An 11,145-nucleotide genomic window follows, 5' to 3' on the forward strand; every position below is an offset into this window, starting at 1 on the left:
TAAAGAAAACTAGGAGCAAACAGAAAACACCATGGAGAACCACCATGATGCTAAGCGCCCTGAAAAGAGAATGTAGGAAAGTGGAACTTAAGTTGAGGAAAACTAAACTTCAAATTCACCATGACATCTATAAACAAAGCCTTGGTAGCTTCAACCATGAGTTACGCAGGGCCAGACGGCAACATTTATCGGGAATGACCAACAAGAATATCAACAATACCCGCACTCTATTTGTCATGGTCGACAGGCTTACAAACTCAATAAAGCAGATAGCATCAGAACTCATGTCCACTGTGAAATGTAATGAATTTGCGTGTTTCTTTATTGTGGACCATCAGAACTACACAGTCTAACAAGGACTCTATACTGTCACCACGATAACCTGGTTATTACAGTGGGTATAGAAAAGAATCACCCCCCTTTAAAATAATCACATTTTGTTGCTTTGCAGCCTGAAATGAAAACGGACAAAAACTATTTTTGTTTTATTCAGCTGTATTAACAACTTATAACATCCAAGTGTTAGATATAATACCAACTTGTCTGAAAAAAAAATTACAAATTAAAAAACAGAATCACTGAGTTGGAAAAAAGATCACCCCCTTGTGTCAGTATTTTGTTGAACCACCTTTTGCTTTAATTACAGCCTTTAGTCTATTGGGATATGTCTCTACTAACTTTGCACATCTAACTTTGCACATCAAAGAAGAGTGTCAATATTTGAGCCTCTCTGACCAGTTTCCTCCTGGCTCTTTCATCCAGTTTGGAGCGACGTCCTGACCCAGGGAGGGTCTATGTTGTACCAAATACCTTCCACTTCTTAATAATAGACTTCAAAGCTTGTTTCATGCTGAGCTATTCAAAATGACCACAGCCTTTTAGCTTCCTATGTTATCATCCTGTTTTTATTCTTTTTATATTTTCTTATTCAATTTTCTATTATTATGATGTTGTTTTGATGTTTTTGTTTGCGAAATCATTCATCTGGTTGTTATTGTTTATTGTTAGTGTTTGTAAAGAGTGATGTCTGTAAAATGTTAATTTAATTGATGACAAAATATGACTGCTTCTGTAAATGAATTACATGTCTCAAATTAGACAGAATAAATAAAGGTGTTTTAAAACAGATTAATCAAGTTTGTGTTGAAAATATAGTGTGTGTGGACGTGGACAGATAGAATGCTGTAAATAGTTTACTAAACACAGACTACCAAAGCCATTGGATTGAAGTGACAGTTGACCGTCTAACAACAGAAACTTAGTGAACCTCCTCCTGTCAACTGATCTACTAACCATGAAGAAAGAGAACCATGTAGCACACGAGGTGAACAGAACCTGATAGAAACATGGATAGAAAACACACACATCTTCTCCTGTGTTTCAGGGAGTCTCTGTCCCCTCTGATCCAGTTTTACTTCTCTACCCTCTGTTCCTGTCCCCCTCTCCTCTTCATCTCCCCATTCTGTTGTCACTTCCACTTTTCTGCTTCTCTTCATTGCACCATCCTCTTTTCCGCTCTATCCTTGCCCCCTTTCCTTTATTCAACTCCTTCGAGTTCTCACTCGATTCATGGAGGCTATTCAGATGGTTAAAGAGCTCAATACTCTCTGTAAAAGAGGTGGATTCATACTGGAAAAATGGATCAGCAATAGCCGGGCAGTCTTACAGATTATTCCAGAATATATTAGTAACGAGGACAAGCGATTCCAAACCATTGTGGCAAACAGGATTTCTGCCATAACAGAGGTTTCAAATCCTTCCCAATGGAGGCACATAAGCTCTAAAGACAACCCTGCTGATGCTGCATCCAGAGGACTGAAGGTACCTGACCTTCTAAAGAACAGTAGTTTGCTGGAGGGTCCAAGGTTTCTTTGGACCGGCCAGCAAGGTATGATAGTGATCTCAAAGTGGACTCCAATGATCCAGATGTCAAAAGAGAGGCCTTGGTGAACTTTGTGGTGGATGATTCCCTTCAAGCTACGGATCGTCTTATGAGCTACTTTTCCGACTGGAGGAGGCTCAAAGTTGCAGTGGCTTGGTTTCTCTAGCTGAAAACAGTTCGGGTGGACCTCAGGGTGCAACCCGGAAGCACATACAGCTTTTGACCACATACACACACGCACACCACACACGGACACATACACATACCAACACCACGCAAGCATACATACAAGCAGTAATTTGTCTGGATTACAAACTAATATCTCATGGAAATAAATGGAACCAATGGTGATAACTGCAAATATGACTTGGACTTTCATTGATCAAAAAAGGTAAAAAGTGCGTCAATTACACTACCTGTGGAACAACACCTAAGGGGCTTAAAGCTTGGGCTTAGCCTCTACATAAGGTGTTGGTCATTTAACACAAACCATACAGTTAAATGGCATTTGTTCCCGGGTCTAACCAGACTGCTTCAAGAATACAGGACTCAGGGACACCAAGTCTGGTTGCTTAGACTTACTTATGTGTGTGTAATTACCAGTAGCTGTCATGAGATGAGGTGAAGCAGGACCCAAGCACGGATTTTAAGTGCAACGGAAGGTTTCTTTAATGGGGGAAACTGGGGCAGGTACAAACAGAAAACAGGCAGGCCAGGAAAAACCACAGACTGGTGGCTGGGATAGACAAACGACACAATGACTGACCAAGGGCTAACAGAAGAGGGCAAACTGAATAGGGAGCTATCGAGGACTGAACAACAAACAGGTGAAATCAATCAGAACCAAAAGTGACAAGCCACATTAAGGAACACAAGGAAAAAAACAAACAGAAGCTTACAGTAGCACTACGAGCTTGAGTATGAAGATGAACGAGGAATGCCACAGTAATCTATATTCCAAAGTAATACAAGTTATTCCAATCAAGTAATAAAGTTACAATACAAAACATATTTACATACCAACACGATTCAAAATCCTCCAAAATAACCTAACAGTCTACTAATTATACCATTAGTATTTCAGACAGTAAAGCATGAAGGTTTGCTAGGAGCTTCTGTTAAAGACTCCCAGAACTAAGTCAAGCTTCCCTGTTTCTCCCACCCAGACAGACCGACTCCAAACTCCCCCACTACATCTATAAGAGGATCACCTCACCTTGGATAAAACTATGAAAACGGCTTTCAAACATTTACAGTGAGGGAAAAATTATTTCATCCCCTGCGGATTTTGTACGTTTGCCTACTGACAAAGAAATGATCAGTCTATAATTTTATTGGTAGGTTTATTTGAACGGTGAGAGACAGAATAACAATGCATGTCAAAAATGTTATAAATGAATTTGCATCTCAAAAAGAGATCATAGGAACAAGAGAAAGATCTATTGCACAATCAGGATCAATGCAGCTTTCAATTTATCCCAAATACACTTCCAAGACGACCACTGCCTTGCTAAAGAAGCTGAAGGTAAAGGTGATGGACTGGCCAAGCATGTCTCCAGACCTAAACCCTATTGAGCATCTGTGGGGCATCCTCAAATGGAAGGTGGAGGAGCACAAGGTCTCTAACATCCACCAGCTCTGTGATGTCATCATGAAGGAGTGGAAGAGGACTCCAGTGGCACCCGGTGAAACTCTGGTGAACTCCATGCCCATGTTAAGGCAGTGCTGGAAAATAATGGTGACCACACAAAATATTGACACTTTGGGGACAATTTTGACATTTTCACTTTGGGGTTTACTCACTTTGTTGCCAGCGGTTTAGACATTAATGGCTGTGTGTTGTGTTATTTTGAGGGGACAGCAAATCTACACTGTTATACAAGCTGTACATTCACTACTTTACATTGTAGCAAAGTGTCATTTTGTCAGTAATGTCACATGAACTGTCACACTTTGTCATAATATTAAGTTTTATTTTTCCCCAAGGCAAAATATGTATTTCCATAGGCTTAAAGTTACCTCCGAAGTACATTATGAAATGAACTCAACAACTTTGTCATTTGTCCAACCAAATAAACGTAGTCTAGCAGCAGACAAAACTGCCAGCTTTGCTGGTGCACTTCCAGATTTAGAAATTCGGATCCTCCTGTAATGAATGGGGAAAGGGGGCGAGGGAGAGGCTGGTTCCAATTGCAGAGCAGGCGGTTATTCTGGGAGAAGAACTCCCATTAGGGCAAGGCGAAGGACGGTCGTACAGGCTAGGGTCAGAATCACGAGATACGAAACAATACAAAATCACAGGGCTAGAGACAGAGTCGAGGAGCAGATTAGGCAATGGTCAAAACACGGGAAATCGATACAAATGTAGCACTAGGCGATAGCGAAATTAGAGGGCTCAGTCGTGAATGACGGCGTGACAAACAATACCTCACAAAGGTAAGGGAGAACTGAACCAAACTAAATAGGGGCTTAAACCAGACACAGGTGGGGACACAGGTGTTCAGAATGAGGGTGACTGGGAGCTGATGACTGGGGTGCGTTCATGAGCCGTGGAGGAAGGGGTGCGTTCAGGAGCAGTGGAGCGCGGCGGCGGACATCACACCTCCATGGTAAGGACTTGGTACTTCCATTGGTGCAGAGTGTACCGTACAGTATATCAGTAAATTACGTATGTTTGCCTTGAATCAATGTTGGCAGTACTCCTTCGTTAACTGCCTTAGCTAGCTAACGTTTTCTAGTTAACTTCACTGTTGAGTTTTGGAAATGGTAGCTAGTTCAATAGGAAAATGTTGGTAGAGAAGCTGACATCAAGACTGGTAGCCAGTTTTCTTATTTAAAACCTTTTAGCTATCATGTGGCCAAGAGTGGATCATGGATACATAGCTTGCTATTTTAATATAATATGGCAATCTTGTTGTGGTACAATTTGGTCATTTTATTAGCAATTTCACTGTAAATTAATGAGTACACTGTATGTTTTTGTTCTTCATAGACACCAATGATTGGCCAGACCTATAGACGGTAAAGTAAGTGAAATATTTACTATTAAGTCCAAAAACCACTGGGTAGGTTAGGGTAGTTCTAAGACTTGGTTTCCAATGTATCTACATGGTGTTAGACAGGGATGGGCAGTATTTATGATACATGTATTTCTAATATTTATTTCAAATACAAAATATAATTTTGTCATTGTATTTTGTATCAAAATACTTTCGTTTTTTGTATTTTGTATCTTAAAAATACTGTAAAATAGTTTGTGAAAAGTCTACACAATGACATCATAAAAATACAGAGTCACACTACTTACAGCCTTCATGAATTAAATGTAGTATTCTTTGCTTACAATCTGAGTAAAACTCACTGTTGTTATCAAATTCTTATTGCAAGTTACGCAGACTGGGTACAGGAGTTCTTTTGTTTACTTGAATCAACCTTTGGTCTTCTCCAACCGGTTGATCTACATGTGTGCAAATGTTTGGTTTCTTAATGGATATAATAATGTGAAAACCTTTTGCAGATCCTCTCTATCTTCATTTGATATGAAAAACAGCTTTTTACGGGGAAGGCAAATAATATCAGAAGTAATTGCAAATGAAACAGTGTATTTTCAGTCTCAATTTATTTCCTCTCTGCTTTTGTCTTAGCTTGTGTCCACAAATTTCTTTGCACTTGGTGCACACTGCTGCATTGGCCAGTTTCTCTGTTGGCGATCATCTGCCTTGTGCTTTGACATCAATGCAACTTGACTCAAGTCTGTCATTTGACTGACTTTCATCATTCAAATGTCTTTAACAAGAGTAGTGTCAGGCTGTCTGGATTGTGGGCTTTGGGGATGTATAATTTGGTGGAAATAAATCTACAAAAAACACTGTACCTAGTTATATGAATTGGTTAACACCTTGTCATTGAGTTTAACTTGATTAATAACTTGTTAATTACCATTAATTACCATCTTTAGACATATCTATTTGTTAAGCTAGTGAAAGGGGAATGGCAAAAAGATTTTCACACTTATTGCTTTACTGCATTGGTACATCATCTGTGATAGATGGCTCCAATACTGTACTGAAAAAATGAATCTTTGGTCTTTCATATCTCAGGTAGAACAGTCGAAAACACTGGTGTGCTGGGATTAGTGGTAAATCAGATTAGTCTAAAATGTATTGATGAAGAATGGAGCGGGACTTTGAAGGTAAGATAAGGTAAGATTTTAAATCATATTATAATTGCCAAAACACCACAAATGACTTCTCAGGTGCAGCTGCAAGCCGATACTGGACACAAAGGGAGAAACATTGTTCGTTGGACGATCTGGACAAAGCAGCAAAGAGGGACATCAAACAGCGGACACGGCGCCGCCAACGACAGGTTTGTTTATAAATGTGTAGAAAGAAAAAATATGTTTCGAGAATGTTTGTTTCATATTTGATTGGAACAGATGACTAATTTATCTTACTAAATAAATAAAACAATGGCACATCTAAAATGGGTGCATATCCTTTTTTATATGAAGGTAAAACACTGACAAAAGTTTTTTTATTTGGAAACACTTGTAAAAAAGATTTGCAAACTTGAGATTACATTTGTGGTTGTATAAAAATGTTCTGCATAGTTTAACTAACTTGATATGTGGAATCTTGCTACTCATTAATAACACTTGCCAACGTAAAATAAGGACACTCAGAGTTTTGTTACTAACATTTTGCTAGAACTGTGACAAAAATATTTGTATTTGTAAATCACAGTCTACAGAAGTATGTTTCACAGCTTTTACAAGCGGATATATCCATGAGGACTCTGATAAGCATGACATAACTAATGAACTGAGTGCATGGTGAGTCCGTCACATTTACATGTTTTAACCGATCAGTGTAGATTCTGGAACACAAGGGTTTTAACTCATAGTGATGTATTGCAGAGGAGGAAAAACAGGTTTCAGCATGGTCAGCTTCTCCTACCTGCTTGTACCTCCGTTGGTGATACTATACCAAACCTTTATTCCAGTTAGTTCAATGCAAGAATGCTTTTGAAAACTACAAAAAACTGTTTGATAAAGGAATAGGAATAATACTCCTGATTGAAAAAAACTGATTGAAAAAGGTATAGGAATATTAACATGCTAAATTATGACGATGGAAAAATAGTAATTAGCTAGGAATTTTGTATGTGATGTTTCATGCTGAAACTGTACCCTGTCCTTTGGAGCAATAATTCCTATAAAGTAAAAAGAAAACAGTGATGACAGCCCTAGCAGATAAAACAAATGTGTAGAACAAATGCAAGAGCTTTAAGTGATAAACAAAAACTATATGTTATCATGTGAGCCATATTCAATTGGTATGTATACACCCAAACTAGTGTAATACAAAATATGAATTGTGTAAAGTGAATTTCTATTATTCTCATGGTAAATACTAAGTAGCCATGTACATTTCTTGCTAGTTGCTAGATTTACATTTTAGTTATTTAGCTAGTAGACTTCAGTAAAACTTTGTACATTGATCAGGCTAGGTGGAAAAATCATCTAAAAGGTTTGTTATTCCATCAAAAACAGAGGTACGAGAAGCTGACCGTGGTTAACCCTGTTTTTCTTCCTCTGCATAACTATGAGTTTAAACCGGTTGAAACTCTGCCACTGCGTGTTCCAGAATCTACTCAGATTGGTTAAAAGGTGAAAATGTTACGTTCACGATGCATTCAGTTCATTGGAAGAAAAAGGTATGGCCTGCCAATCAGAGTCCTCATGGGTATATCCGCTTGCAAACACTGTGAAATATACTACTGCAGACTGTGATTTACAAATAAAAATAATTTCCTCTTTTAGAGACAGTGTTTTACGTTGGCAAGTGTTATTAATGATTCCAAATATCAAGTTGGTTACATGTATGCAAATTTTTTATACAACTACAAAAGTAATTACTAGTTTGGAGATCTTTTTTGCAAGTGTGCCGCATATTTTACAAATAAAAAACATGTTGCTGTTTTACCTTTATCATTTTAATATGTATTTGAATTTATCCTAACACCTTTAGCTTCCTTAAATGTGAAGCGTATAACTTGCTGTAATGTTTGGACCGCTCTAGATTTTTACAGTTTGACATTGTACATTTATTGTCTACTGTACTTTCACAAGCTTTGGCTAGTTTGTTGGTAGAACTCTTGGCTTAAGCCAAGTTGAGTAGAACTTTCTGTACATACAATTGCAAGCTTTTTCTTGTCGAACTTGTGTACACTACTTTGACAATTGTTTTAACAACGGTGAGGTTTGTGTGTTGCGATGTGTCCTGATGTCCGGTGGTGGGATTTCCATAAAAGTAGGGAAGAGTAGAAGAATGTCCCAAGCTGGAGCTGTTGCCAGTCAGGATTCTAACTGTTCTTGACTGTTGACAGTTCCTTTGCGGTTCCTCTTCGTGAAAAGTTGTGACATAAACCGTCTTTAGAGTGTTGAGTAATTAAAGACTGTAGTTCTCACGACTGGCCTGGAATTGGCGACATTCATAAGAGGTGTCAAGATAACTAGGACTACGAAACAGGGGTATTTGGCACAGTGTAGTTCTCACCATGAAGAATGAAGAATTTCAACCCTACTTCACTTAAAATTATGATTTCATTTATGTAGTGTATTTGCTTATACCCCACTTATTTGCCATGTTTTCTCTGTACTCAACACTGGTACTGTTTTGTATAAACTCAAAATATAGACTTCACTTTAAATCAAACATTAGTACGACATTACTCAATCCATTTTAGGAGACAGATTATCCCCAATTATTTTTAGTACATTTAACTCAAATACATGAACAATACTTGCTTAAAGGAATTGAGTATATATTAAGCTGCACCTACAATATAATTACCTAATATGCATTGCCATTTCAAGTGACCTCTAGTGTTTCCACCCATCGCCGTATTTGTTAATGACAGAGACATGGTTATTGAACACATGTGAATTAACTGTGAATCTTCAACGTATCCCATAAATCCTTCATCAAGGAAATCCTTATTTAAGTCTTGCGACCCCCATAGCTCATGGAATATTCATTTTAAATGTCCTCAAAATACACTGTATTGTCAGATTGACATCCTGGACCAGTTGCCAAAAAGCCAACTGGTCCAGTTGGCTTTTTAAAAACAATATATATATATATGTTTCTTTTTTACAGTGTATCGTACTAGTGGAAAATGTTTTGCCGTATTTATTACGGTGAAGTTCTGGCAACCACAGCTGGCAGTTTTATACTGTAAAAACAATATATATATATATATATTTTTTTTTTTACAGTGTATCGTTATAGTAGAAAAGGTTGTACCATATTTATTATATATTATTATATAGCCCCAGAAAGTTGACTACATACCAGAGGACAAGACAGTAGGTTACCTACCAGAGGACAAGACAGTAGGTTACCTACCAGAGGACAAGACAGTAGGTTACCTACCAGAGGACAAGACAGTAGGTTACCTACCAGAGGACAAGACAGTAGGTTACCTACCAGAGGACAAGACAGTAGGTTACCTACCAGAGGGTGTGACATGAGTGACAAAAGGGTTTCTCATGAGAATGTGCCCAACTAGAACAACCAGTCCAACAGGTACAAACAGTGTTTTTGTCTGTCACATGACTGTACATGTTTACTGTCAGATACAGATATCAGAAGGACAGGAGGGAACCCACAGCAACACACAGAGCAGGTGAACAGGGAAACTAAATACTTATTGGTGAGTACTAGACATTCATGGTTATGGACTTTAATATCACAGATTCAGTCATCTGAAGTAATTATTTGGTACTGAGGAGGATTAAAGATCTATAGGTTCCAGTAGTAATGATGTGGTACTGAGGAGGATTAAAGACCTATAGGTTCCAGTAGTAATGATGTGGTACTGAGGAGGATTAAAGACCTATAGGTTCCAGTAGTAATGATGTGGTACTGAGGAGCATTAAAGACCTATAGGTTCCAGGGGTAATGGTGTGGTACTGAGGAGGATTAAAGACCTATAGGTTCCAGTAGTAATGATGTGGTACTGAGGAGGATTAAAGACCTATAGGTTCCAGGGGTAATGGTGTGGTACTGAGGAGGATTAAAGACCTATAGACCTATAGGTTCCAGTAGTGATTATTGTGGTACAATAATAGTAAAATAAATAGCACATAACCTCTGAATACTCTGTGTAAGTAAAGTTCACTTCTGGGAATGTTGAGTAAGAAAACAGTATTTACTCATACATTGAATGGAATGTAGCAGAGTGAGTTTTTACTGATACCGAAAGCAACGAATACTACATTTAGTTTATGAAGTAGTATACACAGCAGTATTATAACTGTTATGTTTCTCTGATCTGTGTATTTCAGTTCTGGTTTTCAGTTTCTGTGTCCTGTTTTTTTCACTGTATTTATTGTTCTCACCTGTCTAGTTTAGTCTTGTCACTTGTGCCTTGTTTGCCCCCTTGTTTAGTCCTTATTTAAGGTTCTACTGCCATAATGTATCTTGTCTGTCATTGTTTCAAGTAACATTTATGTGACGTGTTCCTTGGTGTGCCCTGACCTCCCTGGATTAACTAAATAATAATAGTCTTGTTGTAATGCATTATTGTCCTAAAATGCTTAAAGTTCATCAATTATGAACTTCCCATGACACCCATGAATGGAATGTCAACACATGAAATATTAATGTTAATGTTTAGAGCCAATCAGAGATATGGATGTTTTTGTACTGATAATTAGGACATTTAAAATCATGTTGATATTCTGAGTATGTGTCTGTCCTTCACTGGTATTCACCGGCAACTGATTATTAGGAATGTTATGATGTGGTGATAGGACTGATATTTCTCTAGTGGGGAGTGTGGGGTTAGACAGTGACTGGGTCTGTATTAACTAGGGGTTGGACAGTGACTGGGTCTGTATTAACTAGGGGTTGGACAGTGACTGGGTCTGTATTAAGTAGGGGTTGGACAGTGACTGGGTCTGTATTAACTAGGGGTTAGACAGTGACTGGGTCTGTATTAACTAGGGGTTGGTCAGTGACTGGGTCTGTATTAACTAGGGGTTGGACAGTGACTGGGTCTGTATTAACTAGGGGTTGGACAGTGACTGGGTCTGTATTAACTAGGGGTTGGACAGTGACTGGGTCTGTATTAACTAGGGGTTGGACAGTGACTGGGTATGTATTAACTAGGGGTTGGACAGTGACTGGGTCTGTATTAACTAGGGGTTGGACAGTGACTGGGTCTGTATTAACTAGGGGTTGGACAGTGACTGG

The 11,145-nt window shown here is 38.4% G+C and overlaps 1 protein-coding gene and 1 pseudogene across 2 annotated transcripts in view; both read left to right on the plus strand.

Moving 5' to 3' along the window:
* Nucleotides 1-11,145, plus strand: part of LOC105012862 (protein NLRC3-like) — a 133,037-nt gene that overhangs the window by 89,681 nt on the left and 32,211 nt on the right. The window lies entirely within an intron of this gene.
* The window catches only part of LOC117595149, a 25,682-nt pseudogene continuing 20,592 nt past the window's right edge, over nt 6,056-11,145 (plus strand).

This window comes from Esox lucius, chromosome 11, assembly GCF_011004845.1.
Source record: "Esox lucius isolate fEsoLuc1 chromosome 11, fEsoLuc1.pri, whole genome shotgun sequence".
NCBI classification, from domain to species: domain Eukaryota; kingdom Metazoa; phylum Chordata; class Actinopteri; order Esociformes; family Esocidae; genus Esox; species Esox lucius.